The 23006-nt window shown below is 35.0% G+C and overlaps 1 protein-coding gene and 1 long non-coding RNA gene across 3 annotated transcripts in view; one reads left to right on the forward strand and one right to left on the reverse strand.

The window, feature by feature from the left end:
* LOC126737949 (uncharacterized) overlaps positions 1-23006 on the forward strand; it is a 541322-nt gene that overhangs the window by 301551 nt on the left and 216765 nt on the right. The gene's annotated exons all lie outside the window — the stretch shown is intronic.
* On the reverse strand, positions 11564-12720 carry LOC126738041 (uncharacterized). The gene is made up of 3 exons (XR_007661203.1): positions 12516-12720; positions 12208-12459; positions 11564-12101 (listed from the first exon to the last, which is right to left on the reverse strand). It is a non-coding gene; the product is annotated as an uncharacterized LOC126738041 (long non-coding RNA).

A 23006-nucleotide genomic window follows, 5' to 3' on the forward strand; every position in this document is an offset into this window, starting at 1 on the left:
TCATAACACGTATCATCTTCGAGCCTAATAGTTTTTTTTTCAAATACTGACCTAGTTTTTCCATACCAAATATAAAACGTGCTTTTAATTGCAAATTTAACGGGGTATTGCAAGTTATAGTTTAGTGATATTTTAGACCTTTTTTAAGCATTATTAAATATCTTCGATGCCTCAAAAGAGAGTAGGCTTTGAAAACAAAGTGGTCGTTATAAAGACATGTTTTTTACTGTTAATGTCCAGCGATATCATTAATAAAGAGTAGAAACAAAATAGGGCCTAAGACTGAATCTTCCTTTATTACACTGGTTGCTTCCGGACTAGCTGTTATTGCTCTTGCCGGTCTTCTCAGTTGCAACTGCGTGCTATGGTAATGTTGGCTCATATACTTCTTTGCTCTGTAGCATCTGGGTGCTGAGATTGAATTAAAGGATTTTTAACTTATTTCAGGATAGGAAAGAGTAATTAGACCTCGGAAAAAGGTTGCTAGTTATCTTTGTGTGGAGCCAGACCCCGAGCCCCACTCCTCGCAGAGAAAACAAAGCTTGAGTGAGTCGGGCGGAGGAATGAGTAATCTCAGTCCTTTGGTTTCAACTGGTTCATACTAAAAGAACTGTTTTGGTGAGTAAATTTGAATTCGTCGGCGACTACCACATTACGCCTTTCCATGGCCGGTTTTCCCTTGGTTTCAGGAGAAATTCTCCTATTAGGGTGTTGTCCACACTTTATCAAGTTTGCAGTCAGAGTGCAGATAAACATTCCTTACAAAGAAGGGTGGCTTAGTGAACATCCGCAAACACCTAAAGCCTTTTGATGATCGTCTTCATGGTATTCCTGAAAATGTGTGCGCCGTAAAGCAGCTTAGAACGTAAAACCTGTTTGTAGACTATTAATTTATTACTCAAAGAGAGCTTAATGCTCCTGCAGAGAAAGGAGGAGAGCGCATGAATGGTTCCATTGCAACTAATTTGTTTTATGATGTGCGTTTTAAAGTTATTTTTTTTGTCAGAATATACTCCTAGGCATTTTACCTCATTTTTCCAGGGGACCAGCGTGCTCGAAAATGCCAAATTTGCCCTAATGCCTCTGGGTCTCTTTGCAGTCTAGCCTGTTTATTTAGCCTGTTTCTTGTTATTATTAACCTTTTAATTCTCATTGGGAAAACTATAGAGTGGGTGTTTGGGATTAGGATTCTGGTGGTTGCTAAATTAAACGATTCTTTAAATGCATTTGTTAATTGTTTTATTGAGGAATCAAAAATCAAAATCAAAACTTTTATTATCCAAAAAAAATAGACATAAAGTGGATGGATTTCGTCACAGTTTTACATGTTGGTCTAAAAAAAAAATATTGCTAACTACCTAGATAACTAAAAAAGTTATAATACTCAACTGCCTAATCAGCTAGATAGCTATCTACATCATAAAAACATTTATTGGCTAAGAATTCCTTTAACTTTCTTTTAAATATCGAAACGGTTTTGCTAATCTTTATATCATTCAGTAATTTGTTGTATAGTTTTGGACCCATTCTTAATACATTTTTTTTAGAAATGAGTAGCCTGCTATGAGACATGGACAAGTCATTTCTAGAACGAGTTGGGTAATTATGAAAACGACCATTAAGAGTAAATGAATTAAAGTTCTTAAAAACATTCAAATATATACATACACGGGACCGTCAAAATGTCACGGTGATACTCCGGCAATACACCTAAGAATCTGTTTTTGGCTAATAAATACTCGACGTGCATGCCACGTACAGCCCCACAGCTGAATACCGTACAAAATTCGTAAGTGCATAATAGCGTGGTATAGACAAATTAGTTGATTAATTTCCATTACCACTCTAAGGTTCCTAATAGCATAACATAAGCAACCGAGCTTCATTGACAACTCAGCACAATGAGATTCCCCAGAAAGTGAATCATCCAATGTTAAGCCAAGAAACTTAACTGATTTTTGGCGTTTCAAACAAACAATCGTTATCGTTGGTTATACATAAATTAATATCACTTTTTATTTGACTATGACATGCATGAAAAACCATGTAATTAGTATTTTTATTGTTCAAGTAAAGTTGATTTAAAATAAACCAATTGCTAAGTTCCTCTTAGGCTTTTCCAGCAGATACATCAATTGTTTCCATGTTCTGTCTTCGGACCAGCGCAAATGCATCATCAGCATACATGGTGATGACACTATGTGTTATTGCCAGAGGCAAGGGATTAATAAATAAAAGAAACAACACCGGGCCCAATACGGAACCTTGTGGGACCCCAATCTCCACTTTAAGGTTTTCAGACCGCATACTAGATCCGGAGCTATCCCTCACTGCTACATATTGTGAGCGATCTGCCAAAAATGATGCAAACCAGCTCAACACTACTCCCCTTCACCATATGATTTCATTCTATCCAAAAGTAAAGTGTGATCTACGCAGTCAAATGCCCTGCTGAGATCACAAAATATCCCAACAGGGCGCTCACCCGCCTCAAGAGCCCCAATTACCCCCGACAAAAATGCCAAAACAGCAGATGTCGTGGACCTACCAAACACAAAGCCATGCTGGCCTGTCGAAATAATTTGATTTTTTTTCAAATAAGCATTGCATATTCAAAAATTTTAGGAAAACAAGAGGTTAAGGCTATGATAGGTCTGTAATTGTCAGGCATAACTCGATCCCCTTTTTTAAATACCGGTATAACTTCAGATCAGTTAATGGTTTAAGGCAAGCCCCAGCAGTATTCTTAAGAATATATAAAGGAATATATACAAACTCTATTTCTTCAATAGAGTTTGGAGTTTGGATTGTATAATTTTCTGCAAGTATATTTTTAAATATTTCCCAGTTGGTAATAAGTTTTTCAGAATACGGATCCTGCATAGAGGTTTGAGCTACAATGATTAGGATTGGGGTATGATCAGAGGAACTAAGGGAGTCCATATTTTCAACCAGAATGTTATGGCTTGAGTTTTTTTGTGACAGCTATATCTAGAATATTAGAATTGGTATTTTCACTTATGTATCTTTCCAGTGTACGCCCGGCTTCTGTCTCTGCTCTGCATCCCCATCTCCTATTTTTTGCATTCCAATCCCCCGCCGCTATGGTATGGATGTCTTCTCTAACAAAAGTGTCTAATATTTCTGTTAAGTATTGAGATGGTGGCTTATATACTACGATGATGAGAACCTCTTTGTTTCCTACGAATTGCTGTGTTTTTTATTGCCGGGCTGTATTACGTTGCGGTACTTCTTGGTGGGTAATGTTTCTTTTGATTAGTATTACTGAACCCCCGCCCACTACGTTCGGCCTGTCGTTTCAATAAACTTTGTAGTTTGTATTTTGAGTTTAGTGTGCGGTCTTAAGAAGGTTTCTTGAATCAGCGCTGTGTCAATTTTGTTATTGTTAAAGAACTCACAAAGTTTGATGCGTTTTGCGTAAAGCGACTGCGCGTTCCTACTGATAATATTCAAGCATTTGGCAAAAAATCGGTTTATTTTTAAATTTATTGAAATCAAATGTACATACATTATACTCTCGAAAAGTAAAATCAAATACTTGCCAGGCGACCGAAGGCGGCTCATCGACGAGAGAAAGGTGTTGCCATTATTTTAAATAATTGCGTAATGGTCAATTCCCCAACCTGTATATATTTATTTTTAAATCAGTTTTTGAAGTCTTATATTAATCTAATTTTGATAAAAGTATGTTTTGAAAAATATATACTTTTTGACAATTGACAATATTTAAAATATTATTGAGCCAATAAATAAACACACCAATACATGGATTTTAAAAAATTATGGCAAAGCTTAGTGCCGTTTCACATGAGGCGTACGACGCGTCCTACGTGCTACGCCAGAATCTCGGTTGGCATTGACTCTATTGGTACGTTTCAGATGCAAGCGTTTCAAGCGCGCGTGTACGCCAGCGTGAAATATACGGCGCGGGCTCCACGCCTGGCCCGACGTAGGTACGCCAGGCGTAAGGGCATGGTGGAAAGTGTACCCATTCACACGCGACGACGCGCGCTAGAAGTGGGGGCATTTGTAGTAGCCGTGCTGTTGCCTAATTTCCTTTTTTTTTTCTTCAGTTCACATTCCGTGTATTTGTATTTTGTATCGTGGTATTCGTGGTTCAATAATGTGATTATTCTTGCCGGATCATCCTTCAACTGTTCAACCCTCAATTCAATGGATCTCGTCGACACAGAATTGATGATTAGTGCTATTGAGGAAAAAAAAATTTGGGACGTTTCCCATGAAAATTATAAAAACAGAGACGCTAGGGAAAAATCTTGGGTGGATATTGCTGCTGCTATTATTCCCAATTTAAAGGATTTAGATGACAAAGAGAAGAAAACAGCAGTTATGTACATGTAAAAAGTTTATATATATAGGTACACCATATTGTATGCTAATTTATTCTACAATCTTATAATGTAAATCTGTGAATGTGTTGCCAGTTGCCAAATATCTGAAATAAAAAAAATCTTCATGGATTTATTTTTTTTTAGTTGTTAAGCTACAAAAACGTTGGAAAACCGTAAGAGCACTCGTTGTCGTGCTAAAGAAAAAGCTTTGAAAAGCGGATCAGCAGCAAAAAAAGGTGTCAAATAAACATATTATGAGAATTTGAGGTTTTTGGAGAAATCTATGGAACTCAACAGGTAGTTTTAAACGATTTTATTTCACTTGGGACCTAAAAAAAACATACATTTTTCAGCACCGAAGCAAATTTTACTGAGGCCACTCCACAATCAGATGACCAAAAAAGTAACCAAGAAGATGATGACCATTCGGATGAAGAAATCGATGATGGGAAAATCCAAGCTAAACGAGTAAAATCACTTTTTGAGAGAAAATGGGCTCCCAAAAAAATGCATTAGAAGAAGGCCTGGTTAAATTTAAAAAAAAACTATAGGTGAAGACAAATCATTTTTGGACTCATTATTACCGACTCTTCGGAACTTCAATCAGGATCAAAAGCTGCAATTCCGAATTGAAGTATTGAATTTATTGGTTAAACTTAAAAAAAAAATCCCAGTACAACCTGCAGCAATAATTACACAGGAACCCTATCCTCCAAACAATATTTATTATTGTCAACAACCTACGTCATCTGCATCAAGTGGATTTACTTCAATACCAACGATTTCCCCTGGGGCATACGACATTATATCGTCGCCACAATCAAATACATCTACTTCAAGCCAACCACCTGACCAGTATATGAACATTCCTGCCCACACTCAGTTGCCATAATGTAGTTAAAAATGTAATATTATGTATCGCAATAAATAATATTCAATAACTATCAGTAATATACATTATTAACTTACCTGAGAGCTACACACAGTTGTTCGGTCGCCAATATAGATAGCCTAACTACATTTTTATGAATCAACTTGAATTCTAGTTTTACATTCAATTCGCCGAAGGTCGTAGTACTTATCCGAAAGTAATTAAAAAATTTCCTTGGATGCTCCCTCAACTCCGAATATAGGGTTAGAAATGCACCTTTTAGTAACCTTTGGCTGACAATAGGATGTACCCAAAATCGTCTTTTTCTTGCTATTTTTCTCTGAATTAAACAATATGCTGCCACGGCAACAACGCCCGAGGTACACAGTTGCGCGTCCATTTTGATACTGATTCACTATCCCCATGTGAAAAGAAAGTTGACGCTCTACGCCCTACTCGCAGCGTAGGCCGTAGGCGCGTTGTACGCCTCATGTGAAACGGCACTTATATGTCTATGTGGGCAACTTATCCGTATAAATCGATATTCAATTGTTTGCCCTTTTTGGTTTTATAAAATCTTTCTTTTTTAATACATGGTATACTAAACTTGTTTTACAATTTTTTTTAAGTGAAATCTCAAATATTTTTCACCAAAGGCCACTGAAATCGCATATCCAATTCTCTCAATACAAACCACTAACAACACCTAACATAGAATAATGTACACAAGAGAATTACGAGACAATAATATAATAAATGCTTTTTGTTGGCTGTGATGACGCTTACGACAGTACAACGCTCCAGGGAAAGCTTTGCTTTCATGCTCTGTCGGATTATCCAATAGAGTCGAAGTTTCTGTATTATCTGCTGAATTTGAATTGGGTTCAACGCGCGGTTTATATTAATATTCTATCGTAAACGGTTTAAATAGTGACTGCGCTGGGCGGGATTTTCAAGTTGACAACTGGGAACTGAAAGATATTCGGCTTACGATGATGTGTATATACAAATAGCGGTTATGTGTTCGCATTGATGTCGAAAATGGGAAAAGTTTGAATGGCATAAAAAGTTTAAATGTACTTGGTTAAGTTAAATTTGCTTAAATTTATGCTTTAAGACGGATTGTGAAGTAAATTACCCTTATCTTAAATAAGTATTATAAGTAGTTATTTGGGTAAGCTGTACTTTTTTCCATCTAAATCTTATGTTTAAACTTTTAAATGGGAAATGGAATTTTCCTTAGTCGTCTGAAATAAATTGTATTACGTTTTTTAGCATATTTTTATTACAATCCTTTTTTTTAATAGAATTCACTGGCACAAAAAGGCAAACCCTATGATAACTAGTCAGTAGCGCCAGTACTACGAAGATGTCTGTGGGTACCTTTTTTAAAGTTCCGCAAGTTGTATTTTTAGGGAAAGACGTACTTTGGAAGTTGATTTCACAGTCTTGCGCTTCTCCATATAAAGCAGTTCCGATATAGTATCGTAATAGGCACACATATACAGTTTCGGCAACCCGGCAAGTCAGCTGTTCTGTTTTCAAACTGTTTTGCTAGCATAATTTTGTAGTTATATCCAAAATTAATTGATAATTTTAGTGTACTTCTGATTGTGGCCAGTTAATATGGTATAATCAATGACAGCAAGTTTTCTGGTAAGGTATTTTGTGCAAAAAACAAGTGTAAACAACATAAAAATAGTGTGATTATCAGCCCAGTGTTGCCAGCATTCTTTTAAATTGGAATTTTCTGAATTACCTTTTTTTTCATGGAGTGTGACGTCTGCAAGGACAAAAACAGAAAGGTTTTTGAATGCGATTGATGCCGGACACAACCAAGTGCAAGCTTAACTTTTTTGAGAAGTTAAAGTTTTACAATTTAATTCTCGAGTCATGATATTTTACCTTAAGGAATGTTGGACTTTTGAGAGACTTGTACTTTGCCGAGGAATAATATTAAAGGTAAAACTCAGATTATCTCTGGAACGAATGAAATTACTTCCTTACTGAAAAAGAAAATTGAAGATTTGGAAAACATCCAGAAAAAAATGCAATACCATGCCTATGACATACAGTAATGCTTTATCTTTAAATAGGTGTAGCTGATTTGAATTGCTGAATACGTGTAGTAGAGACAAAAATTTTACTTAAACCTGTTGGAAAATGCAGTAGAACTACTGATCCTTGAGATTATTGAAGACAATCCTCATGAATTTAACTTGGAAACAGTTTTTCAACAAGATAGCAAGGCACAGGGCAAGAACAAGGCACCGCATCACTTTATCAGAAATGTTAAAGAATATTTGAATAATACTTTCCCTAATCCGTGGATTGGGCTTCGATGGCCTACCGAGTGGCCAGCCAAGTCTCCTGATTTTGACTGACACCTCCGGATTTTTTTTTATAAGGCTACTTGAAACAAAAAGTCTACGTCACCCAGCCAGAATATATCTTAGATCTACGTCAAAGAATAATCGATGCATGTCGCAATATTAATGTTGCCACTTTCCAAAATGTTCGTTAAGAGTTCTCCAATACCTTATTTTACTATCTTGAAGTTAATGGGGCACATTTTCATCATCTTTTGTAGTGAAATAGTTACTAATAAATTTCTGTGTTACCTAAAAATAAGAATTTGAAAGGCTGCCATTGTGCCATGAGTAGAAGTAATAACTTAATATTCTAGGATCATAAAGCATTCAGTGGGAGCTTTCAAACGACGTATCGGATGACCCCCCTTTCTATTAATAAACCTAATAATTTTATTTTTTTAAATGGGGTCCCGCTGCCATTTATAATTTTGCAAAAAGAGCCAGGTAGTAGCCAAAAAGTAGTATTTAGGTTTCTAATTATGTGTGTCAAATTTTAAATTTTTATATAAACGCATTTAAAAGATAAGAGGGAGAGGAGACAATTAAGAGTCGTACTGTATAAGTTTAATCAAATAGATATTATATTTAACAAAACAATGATATAATACGTACTTTAAATAGAAAATTAACAGCCAGCGACATACTGACTATTGTCTCCTGCACAGTTTGACTCATAGGTTGTCCAAGCTTTAAATCCAGGTACCTTTCCTTCAGCTTCGGTTTGTTTATAGATTAAAAGAATACAGGTTATATCTTCTGTGATATCATCGCTTAATAAACTATTGCAGCTTATTCCACAACCCATTCCTAGAGATAAAGATATTTACTATTCAGGATGCCAAATTTTAGTCTATTTTGGTTAAAAAATCAACGACTAATAAACAAGCTCAAAGGAGTTTCTGATTGAATTATAAAAGAGGAGAAGTTTATTTAAAGTTTTGAGTAGTTGCGTAAATAGGCAGCAGAAAATAACAGATAATATAGGAATCTACCTTTGTGTTAATACGTTTCGGCAATTTATATTATCAACCTCAGGATGCTAAGTTTTTTTTTACAATAAGATACAGCTCTTAAAAAAGTATGGAAAAATTAGGATTATACTGAGAACTATATTAAAAATGACCCAAAACAATTTTGGAAATTTATACAGGAAAGGCGAAGAACGTCTAGAACCCCCGGGTTAATGAGTTTTAACAATACCAGTTTAACTAACCCTGATGACATAGTCAATGCATTTGCCGACTTTTTTGGTAATGTTTTTAATCAATCTCTACCCTCCCCTCGTTTATTTAATGATGATGTCTTTTCTTAAAATATAACAGTTTCAAAACTGAATCATGCAGATGTGCTAAATGCTCTTAAAAAACTTAAAAACAAAGAAAATTCTGGTTTCGATGGTGTGCCATCCTATCTATTACGTGATTGTGCCTCTGCATTTGTGAAGCCTCTCTGTACTATCTTGTACTCTTGTACTTGTCTCTTTATACAGGGTGGCCAGATAAGAATACAAAGTGCTGTATTTTGGAAACTATTCGTCGTAGAGACTTCCGGTAAAAAACTTTATTATTAGAGTGGCTAAAAGAATATCGTGGGAAATATTTTCAGATTTCTAAGATGGTCGCCAGGGGGCGTAACCGCCATCTTAAACTTTTTAAGTGATTTTTCACTGAAATCTACCCAGTAAATGTTACGAAAAAATATATGCTTTTTAAAGCTCAGTTTTACTCGAGTAATTTTTGTTTAACACTTTGTGACGTATCTATTAAAATAAAGTGGTGGGAGGTAATTCAATGTTTTTTAAATAAACAGCTGTAACTCCTAAACGACTGGATGGATTTTAAAAAAATTTGGTCTCGTTGGAAAAAACATTTATTGCTCCATCAAATCCGTCTAATCTGTGATATGTCTAGTTCTTAGTAATGCCGCTAGAGCGCGTTTTTTGATTGTAATAACAGAAAATTGCAAAATTCTCTAAAAAATTAAATGCAATAATATAATTTTTTTTTCATAAAAATGTAGCGAAATGATATCTAAAAAGACCAGTGAAAACCGTATCTCAATATCTTATTCGTAGCCTGAAATATCGACGCGTATGGACATAATAACAAAAATTATTGATTTCGAAATAAAAGTAATGCCTCCTTAAATGCTCGAACTGTCTTCCATCAAACTTAATGCATTGTTGGAGCCGCTTATGCGTGCACATTACAGCAGCTTCAATTTCTGCTCTTGACAGGCTGTAAATGGCTTTTTATATTCCTATTTTCATGTCGTCTCTAGTTATTGGTTGAATTTGGTAAACAATATCTTTCAACCGACCCCATAGGTATAAGTCCAAACAGGTGAGGCCTGAGAAGGAAATAGACTTCCTCGCCCAATCCACCTCTGTTGAAATCTTAAATCTACATGTTCTTGCACATTTCTTGATAAATGTGCTGGGCAACCGTCTAGTTGCAAAAACATATTTTGTCGTAATTGCAGGGGTATATTTTCTAATAAAAGAGGCAAATGATTCACGGCACCATTAGTGGTTGATCAAAGAAATAGGGACCTATAATAGTTTCGCCCAGAATGCCACACCACACATTGAGACTCCAATGGCCTTGATGTTACACCTCCCGCAACCAGTGAGGATTTTTGTCACACAAATAATGCATATTATGCAAATTAATGTTTCCATCACTCCTAAAAGTGACCTCATCTGTCCAAAGAATTTCGGATAAAAATTCTTTATTTTTACTAATGCTGCCCAACATCCAATGACAATAATCTAACCGTCGGTCAGTCTCCGTGATTCAAGGTTTGATGTAAAACCATATGATATGGGCGCAGTCTAAAAATTTGAAAAAAACACATTGCGAAATATATAAAGTAGTATTTTTTGTGACATAAAAATTTACCTGTAATCCTTTAAAATGTTTAGAATAGAGTGAATGAGACATTGCGCTCGTACTAACGTAGGGATTGAATTCCACGTATGCTAAGACATTAATAATATTGTCTTCCCTTGTTCTACCCGAGTGTCTTCGCAAGTGAGGTCGAAAGCTGACAGTATTGCGCAAATGCGGAAAAATTTTCGCATCGCGTAAACGCCGATTTGGATATCGAGCTTTGTATACTTTTTGAGCCAATGTCGCATTTTGAAGACATTCAAAATATACCGCAATCATATCGACAGCTTCATCATTTGTAAAGGGCATTTTAATAGTTTTAACGCTTAGTATGTGCAACACAAATTGGACTGCCTAATTTTAATATTTATTGGTAAGTTGATTTTAGGCATTTCTTTTTTCCTCCATGGCCTACTCTTCAATATTCTGCCTACCTTGCACTTGCATTTTATATGCATTGATTTTTTGCACAAAGAATATTTTAATTATTTAAAAATTATTAAATTAAGATATTTTATAATCGAACCTTGAAAAAGACAAATAAATAACAATAAATATCGGTGTAATAGCGTCTTATTAAAATAATATAATAACTAAATATTCTTTCTTTGATATTTCAGGCTACGAATAAGAGCAATTAATGTTTTTTCCAACGAGACCAAGTTTGTTAAGATCCGTTCAGTCGTTTAGGAGTTACAACTGTTTATTTAAAAAAACATTGAATTACCCCCCACCACTTTATTTGAATAGATACGTCACAAAGTTTTTAAACAAAAATTACTCGAGTAGAAATGAGCTTTAAAAGGCGTATATTTTTTCGTAACATTTACTGGGTAGATTTCAGTGAAAAATCACTTAAAAAGTTTAAGATGGCGGTTAAGCCCTCTGGCAACCATCTTGGAAATCTAAAAATATTTTCCACGGTATTATTTTTGCCACTTTAGTTATAACATTTTTTACCGCAAGTATCTACGATTAATAGTTTCCAAAATACAGCTCTTTGCATTCTTATCTGGCCACCCTGTACAAGCACCTGTCCTTAAGATTGGAAATTTGCCAAAATATGTCCCATCTTTAAATCGGGAGAAAAAATGTGGTGGAAAACTATCGTCCAATTTCTATACTATTAAACTTCTCTTTAAGTCTTTAAAATTTACCTATTTGATAGCCTCTTTTACCAAGTAAAAGATTTAATTTTACCAATGCAGCATGGTTTCTTTCAATCCAGATCTACAGTATCATCATTTCTTCAGACTACATATGAGGCTATAAATAATAAATGTCAACTAGACATAATTTACACAAACTTCGCCAAAGCCTTTGATAAGATGGACCATGGACTTCTGGCTCAGAAACTTATCAGGTTTGGTTTTCATTTTAATCTTGTACAATTTTTTGCTTCCTATCCGGCAGATGGATACCAGTTTGTAGAGTATAATGGGCTTAGTTCATATGCTTATAAAGCATATAGCGGTGCTCCTCAGGGTAACAATCTTGCTCCATTTTTTTTTCCATTTTTATCAACGACATATCTGTTAACATTTTAAGCAATAGTCTTCGCATTGTAACTAGTTGGGATGAATGTTTGCTTCTCCTAAATAATATTAATTTAATCAACAACTGGTGCCAGCTTAACAGGCTTCCGCTCAATATTGAAAAGTGTAAAAAAAATACATTTCTTTGCTAAAAAATGGAATTACCTTTGATTATACATTAAATGGTACAATTATTTCTAACTATTATGTTCGTGATTTGGGTGTCACTGGTCATATCGATAATATCATACAGTCATCTTCAAACTCTCTTGGTTTTATTATAAGAGCTACATCAGAAATTTCAATAATATATCAAGTAGAATCATCTTATTCAATTCTCTAATAAAATCGCGATTACTTTATGCGGCTCTCTATTCTGGTATCCAAACTATACTGTTCATATTGTTAGACTTGAATCTGAAACATATCGCTTTTAACAATGATAGAATTTATCCCGAACAAGAATACGTTACTCAGTAGATTTAGTATGCTTTCCTTCAATCAGAAAACCATTTGTACAGATTTGCTTTTCTTTTCAAATTATGTAATGGTCAATTAACTGCCCGGAATTTGTAGCAGCTCTACACTTTGTTGTGCCCTACATTAATACTAGAAGACAAAGCATTTTTTAATTACAAACATATAGTACAAATTTAGCAAAGAAAGAGCCTTTATACAGAGCATGCTCTTGGTACAACTTGGTCCATTTGAGTCTGGATATCGATGTCTTTAATATGTATTCTCGTCATTTAAAAAAATTGTTGTCAAATTATTTATTTAGTTAGTATGCCTCTTATATATTTTTTGCTTGAACATATTTTATGATAACCTATTAGTTATGTTTTTATATATGATTATTATTATTTTTCGTGATATATGCATTGTTATTACTTATATTGTCTTAGTGAATAGGATTAGATTCCTGTTAGACAATATATTTGAATTATTTATTACTCTTATGTTTTGTCTCATCTCATTGTTCTTTTAAAACACTTTATGTAAACACGGAAACAGATTTGTATTTTATTTTCTACGGATCTTCAACTCTCAATTTCTCTCTCTATTTTTTTTCTAAAGTGAGTTCAAATGGAAAAAAAATTAAAGATGATGAAATTAATTTTAACTTACTTTTAACAAAAACTTACCTGGAGAGTCTCCCGATTGACACCAATACAACGAACTGATTTGAAATATTCCATAATCATAAGTTTGTTGATTAATAGCGGTGGTATCAAAGTTAGACTCCGCATCTGCAATGCAAACCCAAGTCGCAATTTGATCTTCGGGAACATTATTGTTTCTTAAGGTTTTTGCTAATTCACACTTGTCGTAAATTTTTGCATCTAGGAGGCTTACTCCAAGACCTAGAACATTTTTTAGAATATTATGGCTTAAGTGGTGAATTATTTAATGTTCTAATGTGTCTTTAAAAATTATGTAGAGAGAAGTTGTTAATCATCTTTTTATATTAAGATTGAATTTGATCTTACGTCAACTGACCGACTAAGACAATTAGCAAGAGATCTAATGATTCAAAAGATGCCAAGCTAAATAATATTTTATTTGAGTGTAAACAAAAATATCTGGTTTATTGTCAACGACATTCTGGCATTGGCAGAAACAAAGGTGAAACCTTCAACAACAAATATTCACCTCATTTATCCTGGATACGATCTACACACCCGATTTCGACTAAACTCGTCAAGAACGATTTGAGTTGCCAGCGGGAGGAAACGCTTGAACCTGCGGACTTCGACGTCATGTGGTTCAAAATAATAGCCAGTGGTGCCACGAAATTTATCTGCTGTATCTACAGACCACCAAGCGACACCCAATATAGACGGCTCTTTTTGAACCTGGTTGATTGCATTAACCATCTGCAAATTGACTACCCAAGCGCAGAAATCATCGCCATGGGTAATTTTAACGTTCACAATATCAATTGGCTGCGCTTCTGCAACAAGAACGACGATGAAGGACGAGAAGCTGAGCTATTTGCCACCATATGCGGGCTTACGCAGCTTGTGGAGGAACCTACCAGAATCCCCGATCGAGACGGCGAGTTCGCGAGTCTTCTGCGACCCTGACTCGTACACTGTATCAGTACATGCCCCCCTAGGAACATCGGACCACAAATTGATAACAGTCTCTTGCTAGTTGGAGGTTAAAACGCAAAATCCTCCGATGCCGCGGAAGGTATGGTACTATAAAATCAGCAAAGTGGAACCATCTTCGGAAATTTTATCGCTCATTCCCTTGGAAAGAGGTCTGCTTTAGAACCAATAACATCTCAGAATGTGCAATCCAAATTACAGAGACGATCTTGGCAGGAATGGAAGGTTATATCCCTTTTTCTTCTAAATGCAGATCAAACAACAAGCAATGGTTCAACCTGAATTGCAAAAAGGCAGTAAACACTAAAAACGCAGCATATCACAAATGGCGTCAACATCCTTCCATCGAGAATCGGAGGATTTTAGCCTCCAGAAATAGCTGCTGCGCCTTGCCACCCCTAACAGCAGATGATGGTTTTATCGCGGTAACAGCAAGGGAAAAAGCCAACTTACTGGGTAAACTCTTCGCGTCCAATTCTACTCTGCACTCGCAAGGCAAAACACCGCCATATTTGCAAGGGTGAATTCATCGATGGGAGAAATTTCGTTGCCCCAACGAATTATAAAAAAAAATTCTTAAAAGCTTCTGGACCTGATGGAATTCCAGCCCTAATACTAAAACGTTGTGCAGACGAATTGACTCCTCCCTTATGTAGACTGTTCACGACATCGTATAAACAGGGCCAATTTTCAACAAGCTGGAAAACTGCTCGAGTGCAAGCTGTACCAAAAAGGGTAAGAAGATGATGCCCTCCAATTACCGCCCGATTGCACTGGTTCCAGTAAAATCGAAGATTATGAAGAAAGCAGTCAACCAACAACTGTTAAGATATCTGAAATCATCTGGACTAATTAGCGATTATCAATACGGCTTCCGAAAGCTGAGATCCACCGGCGATCTTCTGGCTTACGTCACACACTTGTGGACGGAGGCCATGGAGAAGCACGGCGAGTCCCGCTCAGTCGCTCTTAACATTTTCAAGGCATTTGACAGAGTGTGGCATGAGGGACTACTAACCAAGCTCTCCTCAATCGGCATACAAAACTCATCATTGATTGGATCAAAAGTTTTCTTGAACAACGAACAATCCAAGTAGCCGTCGATGGACACCTCTCCGACAAATTTAACATTAACGCTGGAGTCCCTCAAGGATGCATTCTATCCCCCACCATGAACCACTGTCAATCCAATCTACAGCTTTGCGGACGATAGCACACTTATTTCCACATTTAAGTCCGCCAAACCAACGACAGCCGCAAGTTCTCAGAATCTTAGGCAGCAACAAGTAGCTTCAATCAACAACGATATTAGAGCAATCTTGGAGTGGGGCGGTAACAATCTTGTCAATTTTAACGCTAAAAAAACGCAGGCTGCAGTATTTACGATAAAGACTAGGTGGCCCGGAGCTGGTTATGGCAGGGAAAACATTGCCAATGAAATCATCTTTACATCTTCTAGGAGTCGAGGTCACCAACAGTGTGTCCTGGCATGACCACGTTCCGATGTCGCCAGGGCGACTTCCAAAAAATTTGGAGTGCTTTTCAAAACGAAAAAACTGTATACACCAGAACAGCTGCTGACTCTTTATAAAGCTCAAATACGCCCTTCCCTCGAGTATTGCTCGCATGTCTGGAGCTCTGCACCCAAGTATAGTTTAAACCTGCTGGATTCTATACAGAAGAGAGCTGTTCGTCTTATCGACAAACCAGAACTGACAAAGAGTCTGGATAGTCTGGAGCACAGGAGAAAGGTGGCTGATCTCTGTTTATTCTACCGGTATTATCACGGTAAATGCTCCTCTGAGCTGGCAGGCCTGATTCCACCCAGGGCTGTTCCGGCAAGAAGGACGCGTCTAGCTGTTGCGGCTCATCAACATCGAGTCTACCTGCCTACCCCAAGGACGTCGCTGTATCGGGACTCATTCATCTGGAGAACATCTTCTTTGTGGAACGGGCTTCCACCTCACATATTTCCCGACGCATACAACCTACAGCGATTCAAGATAAACGCCCACAAATATCTTCGCGCAAGCAGCACTCCAAGAGTGACATAGGACTTTCCTCTTGTGCTTGTGTTTACCATAAAAAAAAAATACTCTTTTGATGACCAATTTTAAAAAATCATGCTGAAAAACTCTGAAAAACTCGGTAAAGATTATTCGCATTTTCAGGAAGATGAGAATTGTTAGAAAATACAAAGTTTTCTATCAACAAAAGCAGGCTAATGACTAAATCGTAACAACCCAACTATTTGTAATTATACCCCAAACTAAACTAAATTAAATCATTAAAATTGAAAACATGTAGAAGTTGGATAAGCACAATTAAATACAAAACATTTAAAAGACAGTTTACAGATTAAAATCTGGTAGAGTACAATAACACTTTTTAAATTATAAAAGAAAAAACAAATGGATACAAGCATAAACATATGCTTAAAATACAATTGCTAGGTTCTCAATTAGGTGGGTAAATACATATTCAAAATCTTCTGTCAAAAAACACTCCCTTGATATATAAAGACTCCTCCAATAAAAGAGTTTTTAATTTTCCTCTAAACTGCCTGACAGAAACAGCACGCCTAATATTCTCAGGAAGATTATTAAATATTTTCCTTCCCTCATATATAAATTATTTGTGAGTATAAGTACTTTTTGGTATCGGTAATGAAACAGTAATTCTTGTCTGGTTCGAAGGTTAGCTCTGTTATTATTTATTTTCTAATTGCAGTGTTTATAGACAAGACTAGCTGTCTCAATTATGTATACCGAAGCGAGAGTCAAAATTCGGAGTGTTTTAATGCGGTCTATAAGACTTTCTCTGGTGAACATTTGCCATGAAACGAACTGCTTTTTTTGAAGTATAAAAGGGTTTTTATTAAATATTGGCTAGCTGAACCCCAAAAAGCGATGACATGAGATTCAAAAAGAGAAAAATAGACTGTCCTAGCCATTTCAACTCCCAACTCCAACCTAACACACCTAACTGCAAAACATCTCGAAGAAAGTTTTTTGCCTAATTTAAAAATATGGACTTCAAAACGCAGTTGGCTATCAATGTGAACTCCTAAAAATTTTGATACAGTTTTATTGTCAAGAGGATTATCCCCAAGTTTTATATTTTTTATATCGCATTTAAAACTTCGTATATTAGATTTGCTAACATTAAAAACAAGGCGGTTTGCATCACATCACCTTTTAATTTTGGTGACGTTTTCTGAGATTATTTTTTCAAGAGCTTTTGAGTTTTTGTGGTGCCATACAACAGATGTGGCATCCGCAAAGATATTTAAATGAACGAGATCGTTAATATACATTAAAAATAACAGGGGACCTAATACCGAACCTTGAGGTACGCCGCAATTAATTCCAACCAAAATAGATTGGCTTCCATAACTTAAGTAAAACTTAAACCATCCTCCCTAACGCTCCATCCTCCGCAGCAGAATTTTGTGATCGACATAGTCGAAAGCCTTCGACAGATCACAAGATACTGCCGCTATAGACTCACCTCCATTAAGCTTAGAGTATACCCTATCCAAAAAAGAAAAAATAGGGTCATATGTACTTTTAGAGGACTGGAATCTATATTGCTTCGAAGTTATGAGCTTATATTTTCTTAAGTATTTCCACATGCGCTTTATTACCTCTTTCTCAATAACCTTCAAAAGTGTAATAGTAGGGAAATTGGCCTGTAATTTGCAGGATCACTTGTAGCTCCACCCCTGTAAAGCGGGATAACAATCGACGATTTAAGACACTCGGATAAATTATCTGTCTCAAAAGAACTGTTGAGATGTACAATGAGAAGTGCATCATGTGGTAGTTTCGTTAAGATTTCCGCCGTAATCTCGTCATTGCTGCATGATTTTTAATTTTTTATATAATTGAGAGCCTCTAATACCTTCTACGACTCAACATTTTTAAAATGAAAGGAGTTTTGAATCTATATCTGGCTGAAGCCAACCTGAAGAGGAGTATTTTCATGTACCTAATTAATCCATTTTATTTTCCTGTAGAGAAAATTTGCTCCATGGAGGCACTTTATTAGCACTCTGTTCGCCAGTTTTATGTCTAAGGGATCTTATATTTTGAAGCATCATTACTAATTCTACATTATTTTCTAGGTCGTCTCTTTTGGGGAACAAGGTGGTAGAAAGTTTTTAGATGTGCTCCCTCCATCTGACATATTCAGAAGCGGTTCGTTAATCTTAGAGTTAATTTCAATTTATTTATTTGGCAGTAGTCTGAATATTTATTTGTTTTAGAGAAGTAAAATTAAAATCTCTAAAATTATATAAAAAATTTTGAATAAAAACTGTCATTTTCTTTAAACCCTTACTGTTTAGGAATATACGTTTGTTAAAGGAGTATGAATATCTAAATTTGTCATATAAGTCCAAGAAGTTTATATTTGCTGCATACTGTCTAAGATCTGTCACCACACTAATAATTCCAATATTAATAAACTCCATATTTTAATAACGAAAATATGCCTCGTGTTTAGCTGGAACTGTGCATATAATAAGGTAAGTGTAGAAACACATACCGGACAGTAGGGTTACATCACTTATATCAATATTAAAATTATTAACACCAGCCAACACCACCACGAAGTCACTCATTGTCAACTCTGAAATAAAAGATTGTTGGTCATTCACAACTCCCTGAAATATTGCATTAGGTTTGCAGATAACCTGTATATTATAATTTGAAGATAACTGATTTTCAAAATGAGGATACAAATATTTTCCTTATTCGTCCGTTAGTATAAGAATCCTGTTTTTATGTTAAGGTTCTTTATGTTTGTTATATTTATTACTGTTGTTGTAATTTATGGTATTGTTATTTCTATTGCTATGTTTATCCCTATCATGAGTAATTTTATTGTTATTTTTGTTGTTTTTACTACCCCCACTATTTTCGCTGTTTTGATTTTTAGGATTTGCCAACTTACTTTTGTGCTGTACATCTTCTTTAGTTGGATCAGTTAGTTTTGCATATTCTCCTTTTAGTTCTTTTAATTAATTTTCAAAACTTTTTTTCTCTTCTTCATATAGACAAAGTGTCCCTATCATATGACCGCATTCCTCTCTGATTTCGCTCAGTTCTTGTTGCAGGTTAGCAATACTTTCATTTTTAATTTCATTCTTCTCCGAGTACTATTTGATTATTACTCCTGAAGTAGAAAGTCTAGTCCTTAAGTTCTTAATGCATACTTGACTTTCATTGAAAATATCATTATATAAAATTTAAAATCATCATTTTTGGTTTATTTTTTATGAAGATCTCTATTATTTTTGATTATTTGGTTTTTAATAGTGTTTATTACATTCTCTTGGTCGGAAATTTTCTTTTTAAGGTTAAAATTTTTTGTGGTTAAAAGGTCTGAGGACTCAAATAGATTAGTAGATGAAATGCAATAATTTTTGCAATATTAAATTAGAACTAAAGTGTTAATGTAGATAAAAAGTTAATGTTAATGAAGTGCTAACTTACAAGTATTCAATAAGTCGATAGAATCTAACTGGGTCAAGTAGTATTTTCAGATAAAGTTATGCCGAAATTTGCAAGAAATTTCCAAACAGCCTCTATTATTATATCAGCAATAACGGGGCATAATTTGAGCATTTGGTAAAATAAATGACTCGCATTCGATAAATTCTTTATTATTAACGATGATATGCCATGATGTCTCACTTATCAAATTAATTTTACTGTGATTAGTCAAGGTTAAGTTTCAGCCTAACAATATCACTCATACGACTCAAAATGCCTGTTAAAAATTACATTGTTACACTGTTAAAAAGGTCAATTATTTACGAGAGTATTAGGATCTACAATCATCTACCAAATAATTAGTCCGCCGTTCCTTACCTCAGAATATTGAGAAGTAAAGTTAGGAGATTAGCTGGTAAACCCTGTTATAGTTTAAATAAATTTTATTGTGATAGTTTTTAATGTTGTATTTAAAGTTTTTAAATATTTTAATTGGTCTTACACTTTTAATTTGCAATTATCTCATAATATGTTATAGCCACTGTTTATATATTTATATTATATTTCACCCCATTATATTTTCATTTAATGTTTTGTTTTTTGTCTACTTATTTTATATGTGATGTATGTATGTTAAGTCTACTTTTATAATTTGTAAGTAGTGTTATTATTGTAAAATTAAGCATTTGAACTACGATAATTTATATTGGCTTTTAACAATATTCATATTTTATGATAATAAAGCTTTTTTTTGACTTTGACTTTGAAGTGTGACCTCACATGTAATTGAGAAAATGATAGATACTTTTCTATTAAATGTGCAATATATTATATAAAAGATTTTTAAAATTATAATACTATCTTACCCAATAATATAAACGCAACACGAATAAACATATTTTTCACTTTATGTCTACTGTTATATGTTGCTTTTCGAAAATTTCTGCGATTTATATAGACAGGTCAGGTACTATATTAAATAGATAAACTTATTTTTTTTTACCATTTGCGCAGGTTCGGGTTTATTTTCTACCCGATACTATTTTTTAAATAAATGATAAAACTACAATCTTAGGCTTTTAAACACACAAAAAACCTTTTTCGATAATACCTTGCTAATAAACACATTTACCATATATTTAAATATATAACATATTTTTGTTTCTTTAACAAATTAATTTTTTATTATCAGTTGTGCTAAAATAATAGCACTCTTAGTCTTTTTTTTAGTTAGATTCATATCTAACCGTGCACAAATTCACATGATTTGTGTATTTTGTGTTATCGGCCACTATGGTCGCGCTGTAGTTCTTTTTGTCCTCGGGTTATATAGTATATAGTTGTAAAATTGATTGTGTATAATTTGTATATGTATATATTGGGCAAATAAAGAAGTTTGATTGATTGATTGATTGATTGATATCAGCCTGCCATCCTTCCATTACAACCCAGACAGTTTACTCTATCCCTTGCCTGCACATTTCCCTATTGAACTGTTAATCCTTTACTTCTGATAGTACTTTTCTTTTATTCTTGTCATGTTTACTGCTCCTAAAAATATAATATTTCCATAACATTTAGGAGCTTATGGCTGTTTCTTTTCTTATATTGGCATATACAGGGTGGTCCATTTAACTTGAGACATCGCAATATCTCGAAAACTAGACATGTATCCAGAAAATGTTTCATGTGAAGTTTGAATGGTTTCCAGGGGGCCATAAAATAAAGTCATTGGTTTGACCTTGAGTGGACGTCTTCAAGGTCCAATGAAGATCAACTTCACTGTTTTGCATAGAAAGCTCTATTTTTTTTAATAGTATCTGATTTAGCTTTAAAAAATAGGTAACTTTCATCTGACACTTTTTTACATGCGACCTATCCTTTTCAAGATATTAATTCTTGATTCTTTTATGAATTTTTTCCTTGACAATGACATTAGAAATAGGAATAGCTTTGGTTCAGCAAATCTTTAATATTGTTGTGACAAGGCATTGTTGATCAATGATCAATGCAAGGTGTTTTCGCAAATTTTCTATAGTGAACAGATCTCACGTATTTATCCCAGGCGATTGTAAACAAATACTGATGAATAAAGTAAATGAGAGATTATTTTGGTTCACAGTATTCGTTCAGTTATCAAGTATTTGACTATTTTGTTGAGTGACTATGGAATGCCTAACAGTAAATGAAAAAGTTAAAATGGTCCTTATCTATGGTGAAACTGAACGGAATATTAATAGAGCCATTGAACTGTATACCATGCGACATCCTCAACGGCGACTTCCATCGCGAGCATCATCTCATCATGTAGTGAACCACTTTATAGAAGATGGAACTGTGAAAATAATAAATCGATCATGAAAGAGAAGCATTACCAGTCAAAATAATGAAATTTCCATCTTAGCTGCAGTTGCCCATAATCCTGGAGTCAGCTCACGATCAATTTCTTCTGCTTCTGGAATCTCCAAAACAAGTGTCCTGAAAATTTTGAAATTCGCCACAAGTTTTATCCGTATCACTTGTCGTTACATCAAAAGCTTCACGGGAATGATTTCCAAAATCGAGTGTTGTTTTGTGAATGGGCCCAAAATCAGTTGCATGAAAATAACAATTTCGTTCTGCGCGTCTTATTCACCAATCAAACTTCATTTGCAAACTATGGTGTAGTTAATCGTCATAACATGCATTATTGGGCAGTTGAAAATCCCAGGTGGTTTCGAGCGATAGAACATCAGCAGCCATGGTCTGTGAATGTCTGGTATGGCATCATCAATGATAAAGTCATAGGACCTTATTTTATTGATGGTGTCCTTACAGGCCAAAAATACCGTAATTTTTTGCTGGAGATTCTACCAGTATTTTTGGAAGATGTGTGTTTTGAAGTGAGACTAAATATGTGGTACCAGCATGATGGTTGTCCTGCACATTATTCATGCGTTGCGCGTCAAGTGTTGAATCGTGACTTCAATGGACGTTAGATAGGTCGCGGTGGAGCAGTCCACTGGCCGCCACGGTCACCTGATTTGACGCCCTTCGATTTTTTTCTATAGGGGTTATTTGAAGGAGATCGTATATCGCGATCCACCAACGACTCCCGAAAATATGAAGCTGCGAATCACGGAGGTTTGCGGGCAGATAACTCCACAGATGCTGCACTCTGTTCATCGATCGTTTAGAAAGCGAGTCGAAAAATGGAATAGAATATAGAAGTGGAAGGTCAACACTTTGAAAATTTATTGAAATAATTTTCTGACTTTTCTGACTTGTTTCAATTTCTTTTATTTGAACTTTGTATGTTTTATTTTCAAGTTTTCGATTCTGTTGATGATAATAAAATTCTATTATAAGATAC

The sequence above is a fragment of the Anthonomus grandis genome, chromosome 1, assembly GCF_022605725.1.
Source record: "Anthonomus grandis grandis chromosome 1, icAntGran1.3, whole genome shotgun sequence".
Lineage (NCBI taxonomy): Eukaryota > Metazoa > Arthropoda > Insecta > Coleoptera > Curculionidae > Anthonomus > Anthonomus grandis.